Raw genomic sequence first — 15123 nt, forward strand, 5'->3', positions numbered from 1 at the left:
TTTTATTTTATATACATTTTCAGTTCTATCCAGAGATGCCCAATTGGGTTTAGGTCAGGGCTCTTGCTGGGCCAGTCAAGAATGGTCACAGAGTTGTTCTGAAGCCACTCCGGTCATTGTCTTGTTGGAAGGTGAACCTTCTGCCGAGTCTGAGGTCCAGAGCACTCTGGAAGAGGTTTTCATCCAGGATATCTCTGTACTTGGCCTCATTCATCTTTTTTTCAATGACAAACAGTCGTCCTGTCCCTGCAGCTGAAAAACACCCCATAGCATGATGCTGCCACCACCATGTTTCACTGTTGGGATTATATTGGGCAGGTGATGAGCAGTGCCTGGTTGTCTCCACACATACCACTTAGAATTATTGCCAAAAAGGTCTATCTTCATCTCATCAAACTAGAGAATCTTATTTCTCATAGATTGGGAGTCCTTCATGTGTTTTTTTAGCAAACTCTATGCAGGCTTTCATATGTCTTGCACTGAGGAGAGGCTTCCGTCGGGCATCTCTTCCATAAAGGCCGACTGGTGGAGGGCTGCAGTGATAGTTGACTTTGTGGAACTTTCTCCCATCTCCCTACTGCATCTCTGGAGCTCAGCCACAGTGATCTTGGGGTTCTTCTTTACATCTCTCCCCAAAGCTCTTCTCCCACGATTGCTCAGTTTGACTGGACGGCCAGGTCTAAGAAGACTTCTGGTGGTCACAAACTTCTTCCATTTAAGGATTATGGAGGCCACTGTGCTCTTAGGAACCTTGAGTACTGCAGAAATTCTTTTGTAACCTTGGCCAGATCTGTGCCTTGCCACAATTCTGTCTCTGAGCTCCTTGGCCAGTTCCTTTGACCTCATGATTCTCATTTGGTCTGACATGCACTGTGAGCTGTGAGGTCATATATAGACAGGTGTGTGCCTTTCCAAATCAAGTACTATCAATTTAATTAAACACAGCTGGACTCCAATGAAGGAGTAGAACCATCTCAAGGAGGATCACAAGGAAAAGGACAGCATGTGACTTAAATATGAGTGTGTGAGCAAAGCGTCTGAATACTTATGACCATGTGATATTTCAGCTTTTCTTTTTTAATAAATTTGAAAATATTTCTACATTTCTTTTTTTTCAGTCAAGACGGGGTGCAGAGTGTACATTAATGTGAAAAAAAAACTTTTTTAATTTACCAAATGGCTGCAATGAAACAAAGAGAGAAAAATGTAAATACTTTCCGTATATATATATACTAGATGGTAGCCCGATTCTAAAGCATCGGGTATTCTAGAATATGCATGTAGTTTATTTATGAAGACTTTAGAATAATACATTGAATACACAGGATTCGGCCAGCCGTGACCAATTAGCGAAGCGTGGTTCAAATCCCGCGCCAATTCGCGGCCGGACAGCGCCTGTCACTGATTGTTCGCGGCCGGCCATGTAGTATATAACAGCCCACGTAGTAAATAGCACAGCCACGTAGTATATTGCGCAGCCACGTTGTATATTGCACAGCCACGTAGTATATAGCACAGCCACATAGTATATAGCACAGCTACGTACTATATAGCACAGCCCACGGAGTATATAGCACAGCCCACGGAGTATATAGCGCAGCCACGTAGTATATAACACAGCCCACAGAGTATATAGCACAGCTACGTAGTACATAGCACAGCCCACGGAGTGGATAACAGCCCACATAGCATATAACACAGCCACGTAGTTTATAACAGCCTACGTAGCATATAACACAGCTCACATAGTATATAACAGCCCACGCACGCAGTATATAACACAGCCCACGTAGTGTATAACACAGCCCACGTAGTGTATAACACAGGCCACGTAGTGTATAACACAGCCCACGTAGTATATTGCACAGCCCATGTAGCATATAGCACAGCCCATGCAGTATATTGCACAGCCCATGTAGTACATTGCACAGCCCACGTAGTATATAGCACAGCCCACGCAGTATATTTCACAGCCCACGTAGTATATAGCATAGCCCACGTGGTATATTGCACAGCCCACGTAGTATATTGCACAGCCCACATAGTATATTGCACAGCCCACGTAGTATATTGCACAGCCCACGTAGTATATTGCATAGCCCACGCAGTACATTGCACAGCCCACGCAGTACATTGCACAGCCCATGTAGTACATTGCACAGCCCACGTAGTATATTGCACAGCCCACGCAGTATATTGCACAGCCCACGTAGTATATTGCACAGCCCACGTAGTATATAGCACAGCCCACGCAGTATATTGCACAGCCCAAGTAGTATATTGCACAGCCCTCATAGTATATGGCACTGCCCACGCAGTATATTGCACAGCCCACGTAGTACATTGCACAGCCCACGTAGTACATTGCACAGCCAACGTAGTACATTGCACAGCCCACGTAGTATATAGCATAGCCCACGTAGTATATTGCACAGCCCACGTAGTATATTGCACAGCCCACATAGTATATTGCACAGCCCACGTAGTATATTGCACAGCCCACGTAGTATATTGCATAGCCCACGCAGTACATTGCACAGCCCACGCAGTACATTGCACAGCCCATGTAGTACATTGCACAGCCCACGTAGTATATTGCACAGCCCACTGCACAGCCCACATAGTACATTGCACAGCCCACATAGTATATTGCACAGCCCACGTATTATATTGCACAGCCCACATATGATATTGCACAGCCCATGTAGTATATTGAACAGCCCACATATTATATTGCACAGCCCACGTATTATAATGCACAGCCCATGTAGTACATTGCACAGCCCACATATTATTTTGCACAGCCCACATAGTATATTGCACAGCCCACGTATTATATTGCACAGCCCACGTAATATATTGCACAGCCCACGTATTATATTGCACAGCCCACGTATTATATTGTACAGCCCATGTAGTACATTGCACAGCCCACGTATTATATTGCACAGCCCACGTAGTATATTGCACAGCCCACGTATTATATTGCACAGCCCACATAGTATATTGCACAGCCCACGTAGTATATTGCACAGCCCACGTATTATATTGCACAGCCCATGTAGTATATTGCACAGCCCACGCAGTATATAGCAATGTGGGCATCATATCCGTTAAAAAAAAGAATTAAAATAAAAAATAGTTATATACTCACATTCCGTTGGCCCCGGATCCAAGCGAGGCGTTTACCGAAGCTCCTCCCGCGCTCCGGTCCCAAGAGTGCATTGCGGTCTCGCGAGATGATGACGTAGCGGTCTCGCGAGACCGCTACGTCATCATCTCGCGAGACCGCAATGCATGGAGCGGTCACCGGAGCGTCGCGAGGAGCGGGAAAGGCTGGTTCTGGATCCGAGGGGCCGACGGACGGTGAGTATATAACGATTTTTTATTTTTTAAATTATTTTTAACATTAGATCTTTTAACTATGGATGCCGCATAGGCAGCATCAATAGTCAAAAGTTGGTCACACAGGGTTAATAGCAGCGGTAACGGAGTGGGTTACCCGCAGCATAATGCGGGCCGTTACCGCTGCCATTAACCCTGTGTGAGGGCTGAATGGAGGGGATTATGGTGCGAGCACTGACTGCGGGGAAGAAGGAGTGGCCATTTGCCGCCGGACTGTGCCCGACGCTGATTGGTCGTGGCCGTTTTGCCGCGACCAATCAGCGACTTGGATTTCAATGACAGACAGAGGCCGCGACCAATGAATATCCGTGACAGACAGACGGACAGACGGAAGTGACCCTTAGACAATTATATAGTAGATATATATATATATATATATATATATAGTGAGGCAGTGACCCCTGTTACAGGTAGGGGGCGCTGCATGGTCTCCTCAGAGTACGCACAAAAGGCGTATTGAGGCCATGGGGATGCATGGCAGTCGCAGGCATACCTCTGATGATGAGACAACGTCCGGCATTATTGCAAATGGCCGGTATGTGTCGCAGAGAAGATACTCTGCGCTGTAAGCCTGAAGTAAGGTTGTTCTGGGACCAGTAGTTCCACAAGTGTTTGTTTACTTAAAGGGAGGCTTACAGGGTTAGTCAGAGAGCTGGGTGGGACTGACTAACCACACACACCTCCCACCGGTGGGAGTGGTTACAGATATATAATGTGACTGAGTACTGGTCACATGTGAGAGAGTGTATGGACTTGATTGGTCCGTGTGTAAGGTCCTGGAAGGCCTATGTGTTGGAGGTGCTAACTTCCTGAAGCACACATGGTGAGGCTTTGGACCTGGTGGCCTGTGTGTTGGACGGTTCCAAGTGGAACCCGCTAGTGATCGCGGGCAATGGTCCAGGAAGCACGTGTGGAGTTGATTGCTGTAACTCGGCGGGGTTACGAAGTTTGCTGTGGATTGGCGGGTCCACGAAGTCTGCGGTGCGGAGCCTTGGAGTAGCTGCAGGTGCAGTAAGAGGTCCTGCAGCAACAGGAGCTGCAGTTGCAGCAGAAGCGGCTTGTGATCCGTATCCGTAGGTGCCGGCGGTTTGTGGCTGCTGCAGGAGCTGTGGTAGTGCCAGCAGGAGCTGCTAAGGTATCGTGAGAGGACATTGGTCCAGATCGTGCAGACTCTTAAAGGGCCAGTGACATATTGGTGGACTGTGCGAATTGGTGCCTGAGAGTACCAGGGGGTGGTGTCCTTAAAAGGGGTGATGTCCCTAAAAGTGGGCGGTAACCCGAACAGGGATAGTTGCCCAAAAAGGGGTGGAGTCCCAAAAGGGGCGGTAACCCGAACAGGGATAGTTGCCCAAAAGGGGGTGGAGTCCCGGGGAATGGTAGTTTCCCAAAAGGGGCGGAGCATCCCAAAGGGGTGCCGCAGACGAACTATTGCCAGGGGCAAGTGCACTATGTGTGTCCAGTCTGCTATATGAACTATCCACCTGGAAAGAGTTTACAGAGGTGTGCCCTGCGGACGCACGAGAAAGAAATGTGCGGACTGGTCGATTCTGGGAACCCGGTGACTCTAGTGAGGGTTGCACCCGAGGGATTTGAAATACCCAATAGGAAGGTCAGGGTCACCTGCATCCATAGGCGCACTAAGGACTAGCCAGTGGCCAGGGTGGTCCTCGAGACGGCCAGGGACAGTGTAATCCATGATGTTGCCATAGGCTCACACTTAAACTGTCGGGTGATAATAGCCCGGGACTCTGGGTTGTTCTCAGACTTGGGGGAGAGGGGAGCTCCTCTACAGCAGGATAATGGAAGGCTCTCAGCTAATGGGGATGCGTGCCTTAAGGTGCTAATGTAGCGCCCCCACTGCCGCAGGGCCGAGGGGTACCCGGTACCGGGCCTCTGAGTCTCTGCTCTGGGGTTGTCACGGTGGCTAGACCCGGTCCGTGACCCTGCTGAGGGGCGTACAGTAATAGATGTGGGTAGATGATGGTGGTGGTGATGCTGTAGTGGTGCGGTGCAGTAAATAACGAGGACACCAAGTTGCAGTCTCTTTACCTCTTTACTGAAGATCTCTGGGTCCTCAGACCGGAATCCGGATAACCAGGCTGCGCAAGTCCGGCCGGTCCAATGGCACCTCCAGAGTTCTCTTAACAGGTGGAAATCTGCGCCTTCCTGCTAGCGCTATGTGTTGTGGTCCTTCCCTGCTGTGCTTACGGAAAGTCCCCACAACTGTTGTGTCCGTTTCTTAAGTTCCCTCACAACTCGATTAGATGATGTTCTGCTAATCCTCCGTCCCTCCCTGATGTTACGGTTGGAACGGCACCCGTATGACGGGTAGGCTCGGAGCTCTTCCGGGACCCTAGAGTCGCCCCTCTCCACAAGTTGCCCCCCAAGACTGCATAGGTGATTTAGGTGAGACAGCCCGCCTTAGACTGACTGTCCTGCCGTGGTTTAGAGTATTGCTTGAAGCTGAATATTGTAATACTCCCTCGGCGTTCCGGCCGCCGGTTGTGCGCCTCAGTAGGATGTTGCCTCGGTCTTACAGCACGACTCCTACTGGTATTCTCCTTTATTGCTTTGATCTCGTTTCTCACTCAGCACAATCTATCTCGCTTCCAGTCCCTTCTTGGGTACCGCCGCTATACTGAGCAGGCACGGTCCCGTTACGTTCGCTCAAGTTGCCAAGCCTCTGTCAGGATCCCACCCCTGACAGGGACCCTACTGAATCTTCTCCCACAACACCCTCTGCCACAAGGTGTTGCCTGGTTCCAACCCAGTCAGCTTTCTGATCTAACTTCCTGCCTGACCCCCAGTTTACCCACAATGGTGGGGAGTGGCCTAGTGAATAGAACCCTTAGCTCCCCCTGGTGGCCCGGCTGTGAAATGTATTGGTGTCTGTGATACCTGGTCAGATGAACTCCTTCAGTGCCATCAGACGTACCATAGCTGCCCTTAGTGGCGGAGCCACAGTACTGCAACGACCAGGACTCTGGGGCGCTGCACTCCCCCCCGGTTAAATCCAGTACTCCTGGACTGGGAAGAAAACAACAATACAGGTTAGCAAAAAGACATACAATTTTTGTTGAGTGCAATAACAATAAGTATACTTGAACAGAGCTTCCCTTTATGGGAGGTGAGGACACTTGAACGTTACAAACATGATTAGATATCATAGCAACATGCTATAAGTAACTTTTCTTACCCAACCGGGTATTCTACTTAGTACAAATGCTCGAACAATAATTTAACTTTGCCTTTAAGGACGTACACTCTGAATCCACTAAAGACCTTCTTATAATCAAATTATATGGCAATTTTAACTTTTCATTCTCCTTCTTTAAATCTGCAGGACCGCCTGTCCTAACGGCACCAGACCTTCTGCCTCTCCTTTCTGTTACAGGACCGCCCCGTTCAGCCCGGGCCTACTGCCTTTTCAACTACTATACACAGTATAGAACATAACATTACTTTCAGTTTTAGATCCATGAGCCATCTCTATATGGCTCCTAAGAGGACTCACTAACTAACCCCGTACGGGTTCACTGTCTGTCCCCAGGTTTCTATCAACATTATTAAACATTTCTCACAATTAACTTGTTAAATACACATAACTTCTTCATATAAGCATCTTCATCATTTTCTTTTGTCAAGACATTATTACTAGCTGTCTTAAAGCAATATCACCCTTTAAGTGCAACAGGTGAACGTCCCCTTTAAAAGGTGACCAAGTCTCCATGAGGTAGCATATCTTCTCAAGCTACCAGTCCGTACTCAGCAAAGGCTCCGGTGCGGTATCTTCGCAAAGAGTCTCTCGTTAAGTAAAACCAGTAGAGTTAACCCTGGACGGGTTTAGCAAAATCAGGAATCAAACAAACAGTTAAGGAACTATTTAGATGTGCAGAATACTGAGACATTTATTCAAACCAATCAGGAGGCAGCACCGGCGGAGGCAATCCCTTTGGGTATTGCGAGCCGCCCGGTACTGCATAAGGGGGTCTGTCGTCCCATCTGGGGGTCTGTGTACCCACAGTCTTCAGCTCTGCAGCAGCACGGGCACCACCCACCGAGAGAGGTGCCTCCTTGGCCACGAGGGTGGTGGAGGTGACAATGCTGCATGTCGTGGTCTTGACCATAGTGCACGTGGGGGTGTCTTCGGTGGTCCTGGCAACGACCACGGGCTGACCGCAAGGGGACACCTTTGCTACAGGGGTTAGCTTCACTGGCACCCTAATCGGAGGCATCGCAGGGTTTGGCTCCTTGCGGACATTCAGGGCAAACCACCCTTTTTCCCCAAAGTGCCTGGTGTATGAGACTTCATCCCCCGGATAGAGATCCCGGCTTGGGTGGCTCTCCCTGAGGTGCGACTCAACATCCCTCCGGTTCACAAACACCTCCGCATACAGACCCGGCTCTTTGATGAAGCCCCAGCCTCCACCGAGATTGAAGGTGGTGATGATGCCCTGCCTGCGCAGGGCCTGGTGAGCAGTGGGGTCTTTGTGGGCCCGGTCCTTGACCGCCAAGTCTTTCCGATGGTAGGCCTCCAGCCTGGCCTGGTACTCTTTTTCCTTCTCCTTCCACTGCTGCTCTAGCTGGACCTGATATTCTTCCCAGCTTAGGGCCTGCACCATCTCTCCCTCCTGGGTCTCCACCCCGGGGAACCCCATAAGATTGGATCCGGGGTTCACCCAGCGGCACACTGTGCGCTCCGCGTGGACCTCACACAGCAGGGGAGTGGGGGCGATTGGGGCTCGCATACGGTGTTCCATGCCCGTGGCTTCCTCCCATGGTAGCAGGCGTTGGAGTTTATGGGTTCCCGGGAGAGGTGGTGCTGCTACTGGACCCACTAGCAAACCCTCGGCCAGCGGGACGGGGTCGGCGGACTCACCAGCCGATGCAGGTTCCTCCTCCGCGGCGGGTTCCTCCGGCGGTGTCAGCGAGGATCTCAGCGGTCGCTCCAGTAACGGTGCAGGATCCGGCGCCTGAGGACCTTCTTCCGGCGCTGCCTGGTGCGGAGCCTGGGCCTTCATGTTCAGCTGAAGGAGCTGGTCGAGCAAGCTCTCCATCTCGACCCGCAGGAGTTCGGTGCTGTCCACGGAGAACGGGCTGCTGTGCTCATCCGGGTAGTTGGGGGAGACTTCCACTTCAACCCCACTGTCGGGTTCGGAGCTGCTGGCCATGGCGTCCTCCACGTGGGTCACTTCCTGGTCTTTTTCCCGCTCTCTCCTTCGTGGGCGGTGTCGTTTTCTCAATCTCCGCCCTCCATTGAGGATCAGGAGGCAGATCTCCGCTGCTGACGGACACGTCCTCACAGTGCAGAAATATTTAGACTGGGCGGCCATTGTCTTTCGCGCTCTTCAGCTCGTTCACGCCAACTTCACGCCCCTCTTCTTCTCCTGCGCTCTCCTCAGCGCTGTAATGGCGGCGGATTTTGGCGGCAAGTGGCACAGCACAGTCTTTGCAATAAAGTACAGTTCTAAGCACAATAAATCACAGTTCCAAGGCACACATGACCTGATTCTTCAGGCTTAAGTAGATCCTGTTCGTGACGCCAAGTTGTAGCGCCCCCACTGCCGCAGGGCCGAGGGGTACCCGGTACCGGGCCTCTGAGTCTCTGCTCTGGGGTTGTCACGGTGGCTAGACCCGGTCCGTGACCCTGCTGAGGGGCGTACAGTAATAGATGTGGGTAGATGATGGTGGTGGTGATGCTGTAGTGGTGCGGTGCAGTAAATAACGAGGACACCAAGTTGCAGTCTCTTTACCTCTTTACTGAAGATCTCTGGGTCCTCAGTCCGGAATCCGGATAACCAGGCTGCGCAAGTCCGGCCGGTCCAATGGCACCTCCAGAGTTCTCTTAACAGGTGGAAATCTGCGCCTTCCTGCTAGCGCTATGTGTTGTGGTCCTTCCCTGCTGTGCTTACGGAAAGTCCCCACAACTGTTGTGTCCGTTTCTTAAGTTCCCTCACAACTCGATTAGATGATGTTCTGCTAATCCTCCGTCCCTCCCTGATGTTACGGTTGGAACGGCACCCGTATGACGGGTAGGCTCGGAGCTCTTCTGGGACCCTAGAGTCGCCCCTCTCCACAAGTTGCCCCCCAAGACTGCATAGGTGATTTAGGTGAGACAGCCCGCCTTAGACTGACTGTCCTGCCGTGGTTTAGAGTATTGCTTGAAGCTGAATATTGTAATACTCCCTCGGCGTTCCGGCCGCCGGTTGTGCGCCTCAGTAGGATGTTGCCTCGGTCTTACAGCACGACTCCTACTGGTATTCTCCTTGTTGCTTTGATCTCGTTTCTCACTCAGCACAATCTATCTCGCTTCCAGTCCCTTCTTGGGTACCGCCGCTATACTGAGCAGGCACGGTCCCGTTACGTTCGCTCAAGTTGCCAAGCCTCTGTCAGGATCCCACCCCTGACAGGGACCCTACTGAATCTTCTCCCACAACACCCTCTGCCACAAGGTGTTGCCTGGTTCCAACCCAGTCAGCTTTCTGATCTAACTTCCTGCCTGACCCCCAGTTTACCCACAATGGTGGGGAGTGGCCTAGTGAATAGAACCCTTAGCTCCCCCTGGTGGCCCGGCTGTGAAATGTATTGGTGTCTGTGATACCTGGTCAGATGAACTCCTTCAGTGCCATCAGACGTACCATAGCTCCCCTTAGTGGCGGAGCCACAGTACTGCAACGACCAGGACTCTGGGGCGCTGCACTAATACCTCCCAAAATTGACGGGTCAGACGTAAGGGTGACCGGAGGAAAGGATGCGTCTGCCCAACTTACTGACCTGAAAAAAAGAATGATGTGCACTCTGTAAAATGAAGAAGGTGCAGGCATCACCAATGAAACGGACATAGCTCTTCTGCGTTCCTACAGGCACTGCCCATATAGGACTGATTCTTTCCTCCTCTCTACTTTCTTTTACCCTTACTACAAGTGAGGTTTTGACAAAGGCCATCCCTGGTTGAAACGTTAACCTTATTGTCCGCAATTCCATATACGTCATTAAGTACCTGGTGATGTCTGTACGCACAAATAAAGGAATAACACTTTTTGCATAATCTTCAAACTGCAACTTACTGACCTGACGTCACCTGAAGGGTACCACAATGTGACTGATAATGATGTGGTAATAAAAAAGAGCTGAGCTGACACCAAGATAGACACTTGAGGGTACACCATACTGTGGGGTGTGACTCCGGGGGTGACTGTGACGTGTCATTGCCAGTAGCAACTGCTAGGGCTGAGTACAATAGTGTGCTGACAGAAGCACTGACACAGTGGAATGACAGTGCTCCATAAGGTGAAGTCTGGTGCCATACCAGAACATATGACCAGACGGAATTGTGGATCTGACCAACTCTGGGACTTGGCAGAGGTGACCAAAGGTGTGACCGTTGAAGACGTTGAAGCTCCTGGAATGGGGTCCAACACCATTAGAAATGGGGACTGCTGGTTCCAGGATGACCGATTGGGTGGTGGTGACTCACTCCCATTCAGATGGTGACGAAAGCATAAAAGAGTGCAGTAAGGCTGACTCGGGTACAAGTGGCAAGTCTTCCTCCCGTCTCCAGAGACGGAAAGGGCGTAAAGGGGCTGAACAAACTGCATCCTCTGAGAAGATTGATAAAGAGGAGACAGGGACAGGTGTCAACAAGGTTGATGTCCTTAATAAAGAGAGAGCTCTACAACTGACAAAACCCAGCACTGGGGTAGTCGAGGACATGGGAAGAATAAAATTGTCCCAGAGTGGTGGTAGGGTACCAACAGTTAAAATTGCAGTTGAAGAACCACTCCAGGACATACTAGAGAGCCTGCAGGAGAATTTGAGCGCTGTCACCCGACAACTAGAGGAGGTCTGTCAACAGCTGGCGAATGAGAGGTTGAAGGTGTCAAGTATGGAAGCAGCCAACTCCACACAGTTGGATCAGGTGCGTCACCTGGAGTCTGAGCTCCCGGTAGTCAAGGCTCAGCTCGGAGAGAAGGAAGCGCAGGAGGTCCAGAATCTCGCCAAAGAGTTGTCTCATGAGAAGCAAAAGGTGACAGATTTACAGGCCGAGTTAAAGCATCTGAGAGACCAGAAATCTGAGGAAAACATGGCTTTGGAGTCGAGGAACAAGAACAGTGATGCTTTAAAGATGCTTAAAGGGGCTATAAAAGACCATGTCGAACAAGAAAAGGCCCTGAGACAAGCGGCTGAGCACAGGGTGGATGAGCTGGAGAAGGAAGTCTCTGAGCTCAGGGGTCACCTGTCAACATGGCAGTGTGAATAAGGCCTTAAGGGAAGATGTGGAAGTGCTCAGAGAACCATTAAGAGGTCTTCTCCCAGAGGAGAAGATGGTGGTCGCAGACTTACAGCGGCAGTGCCAGAGTGGTAACGAGGTGAAGCTGTCAATGCCCATCTTGGCCAGGGGTCTGGAAAAGTGTAAAGCAGAGGAAGAGTTGGTGCTAAAAGTAGAACAAGACAATCACCCAGTCGTGGCAGATGTCTTGATGGAAATGTCGGAGGCAAACGGGAGCCATCCTACCATGAAGAGAGTGAGACCTCGCTCTTCAAGTGCGTGATAGAGTTACCCTAAGACGTGCGAGATGCATGTACCAGTGAGGGTGTGCATGAGGCCTTTAAAAAAGCAGTAAAAGCATGTAGAGTGCACTGGGCACTGGAGACCCAGCAGTGGGTCATACTGTCGACTAGGGAAGTTACAGTGAAGCTGGTGGCTATCCCGAGGGATATGCATCTACAATGCCTCCGCACAAAACAGATGATCCTGGTGAGGAATAAGGAAGCTGCTCAACGTTTGTAGTGTGCCAGGAAAGCTCAAAGTCGACTGAGCTTTGTGGAAGACATCGTTCGGATGCCCAGAAATCTGATGAGGAGAGTCATTGGGAGACTTGGAAAGGTGATGCAGGAACTAGTGAATCGTTCCAGTGTGGTGAGAGTCAGGATTCCAGCCGATGGCAAGGTCCAGGTCGCTGGTGAAGATGAGATGGTTCCTTTCGTCATTGTGGGCTCAGTGGAGAGCCTTAAAAATATACGAATGCTCCTGGAATATTGGGTGATGTACCTACAAAAGGTAGAGCAGCTGAAACAGGAAAGAATGCAGATTAAGGTACAGTTACAGGAGTGGGAAAGAGGATGGCGACCGCTTCCAGCCCGAGACATGGAGAGAGGAGGGGCTTCTCTGGAGACTGGCAGTTCGTGGTCTGAAGCAAAGAGGGTTAGAGGTGGTGACTCCTCTGTTAACTCAGAGAGTAGCTTAGACAGGAGACCTGGTAGCGGACGTGAGGACAAAGAATCAGTCCAGACAGGACATATGGCTACAATGGAATCACATCACCGTACTGACTGCTGGGGGCAGGGGAGGCCTAACAAGGGTATGGCGATGAAGGATGCTCAAAACCGACTGAGAGGGCCCTCTCGACTGGTAGGGCAAGGTGACTTGGGTACCCGGTCTCAAGACCCCTGGTGTGTGACAAAAAATTTTCACAAATGTTTACACAAAAAAATTACTTTAGACCCAAATTTTGTTATTTTAACAGGTGTATTAGGAAAACATGGAATCCCAAATTTGTTGCACAATTACTCCTGAGCAGGCCAATACCCCATATGTGTGGGAAAACCACTGTTTGTGTGCATGGCAGAGATTGGAAGGGAAGGAGCGCCATTTGACTTTTTGAAAGCAAAATTTGCTGGAACAATTAGCGGACACCATATTGCATTTGGAGTGACCCTGATGTGCCTAAACAGTAAAAGTTCCACACAAGTGACACCATTTTGGAAACAAGACCCCTCAGGGAACATATCTAGGTGTATGGTGACCACATTGAAGCCCCAGGTGCTTCACAGAAGTTTAAAATGTTGAGCCGTGAAAATAAAAAAAAAATAAAAAATTCCCTACAAAAATGTTTTTTAGACCCAAATTTTGCAATTTAATAAGGATAACAAGAGAAATTGCACAGTAAAATTTGTTGTGCTATTTCTCCCAAGTACGCCGATACCTAATATGTGGAAGAAAACTACTGATTGAGTGCATGACATTGCTCGGAAAGGAAGGAGCATCATTTGACTTTTTGAATGTGAAATGTGCTGGAATCATTAGCGGACGCCATATACCATTTGGAGAGCCCATGATGTGCCTAAACAATGGAAAGCCCCCACAAGGAACGCCATTTTGGAAACTAGACCCCTGAAGGAATGTATTTAGATGTGTGGTGAGCACTTTGAACTACCAGGTGCTTAACGGAAGTTTATAACATTGAACAATGAAAATAAAAAAATTCATATTCTCCCCACAGAAATGTTTTTTAAACCCAAATTTAGCATTTTCATAAGGGTAACAGGAGAAATTGCACCATTTGTTGTGCAATTTTTCCTGAGTACACCAGTACCTCAAATGTGGGAGAAAACTACTGTTTGGGCGCATGGCAACGCTCGGAAGGGAAGAAGCGCCATATTTGAGTTCAGATTTTGCTGAAATGGTTTGAGGGTGCCACGTCACATTGGCGGAGCCCCTGAGGTGCCAGAACAAAAATCCCCCCATATGTGAACTCATTTTACAAACTAAACTCCCCAGTGAATTAATCTAGAGGTACACTGATCACATTGACACCACTTGTACCTCACAAAATTTTATACCATTGAGCAGTGAAGAAAGAATAATTTTTTACCACTAAAATGTTGTTTTAGTCCAAGTTTTTAATTTTTCAATGGGCTGATAGGAATTTTTTTTACAACAAACTGAGGCCCATTTTTTCCTGCATGCGCCAATTGTCACGATTCATTTTTGGATTTGTGGCAGCTCTGGTTCTGCTACAATTTAAATGTAGTTTTTTTCCTTTCAGGTCAGCAAAGGTTAATGTCAGTTTCCTTGCTGGCAGCTGCTGTGTTGCTGGTCAGCTGATGTGGGTGGTGACCACTCCCACCATCCCTTAAATAGTCACCTGACACATCAGCTGACTCTTGGTGATAGAGTTTTTCTCTGGAGACCAGCCGATGAGTTGGGAGCTCTCTGTTGTCAGCGTGTATCAGCTGCTTGAGGTCCTGGTTCCGAATCCTCTGCTGTGTGGAGCTTGCAGCAGAAGCTTGAATTCTAAGTTTCCCTATTACCTGTCTTTGTCTCGTGCTTGTCACTACCCCATGTGTTTGCACCATCTGCAGTGGTTAGGCTAGCGTCCTTGCCGGCCAGTGCACTAGCCAGGGTATAGTGAAGTGACAGCTAGGGACGAGGCCCATGATGTTGGCGGGGGAAAGGACCTGCATAGGGTGTTAGGGGAGTTTAGGGATAGGCACAGGCTGTGTTAGGAGGTGCTCCCTCCCTTGTTCCCTATTGTTAGGGTCTTCCTCCCCCTTTTTCCATCCCCATTGTTGGTGTTTGTTGTGCTGTCTGCTGGTCAAACCCTTGTGGGTCGTGACATTATCACCAACTTGTACTTTTTTCCGGTGAACCCATGACTCAGGCTAACTCCTAAGCTCGCCTGATGCAGACGCTCAAGGATAAGGTTACCGAGTTGCGGACTCAGGTGGTGCGGCAGCTTCAGCAGGTGATGGGGTTCTTGGTCTCGACTCAAGGCCTTGCTCAACCGGAACCCAAAATAAATCTCCCTGACAGATACAGGTGGATGCAGGTGCTGTGGTGTCCTTCTATACTTATCTGGGTAAGATATGCTTAATTTGGGTTGACTAACTTAGTGATTTCTTTCTAGACTTGATATTCTAGTAATTACTCTGCAT

This window comes from Ranitomeya variabilis, chromosome 4 (assembly GCF_051348905.1).
Source record: "Ranitomeya variabilis isolate aRanVar5 chromosome 4, aRanVar5.hap1, whole genome shotgun sequence".
Taxonomy (NCBI): domain Eukaryota; kingdom Metazoa; phylum Chordata; class Amphibia; order Anura; family Dendrobatidae; genus Ranitomeya; species Ranitomeya variabilis.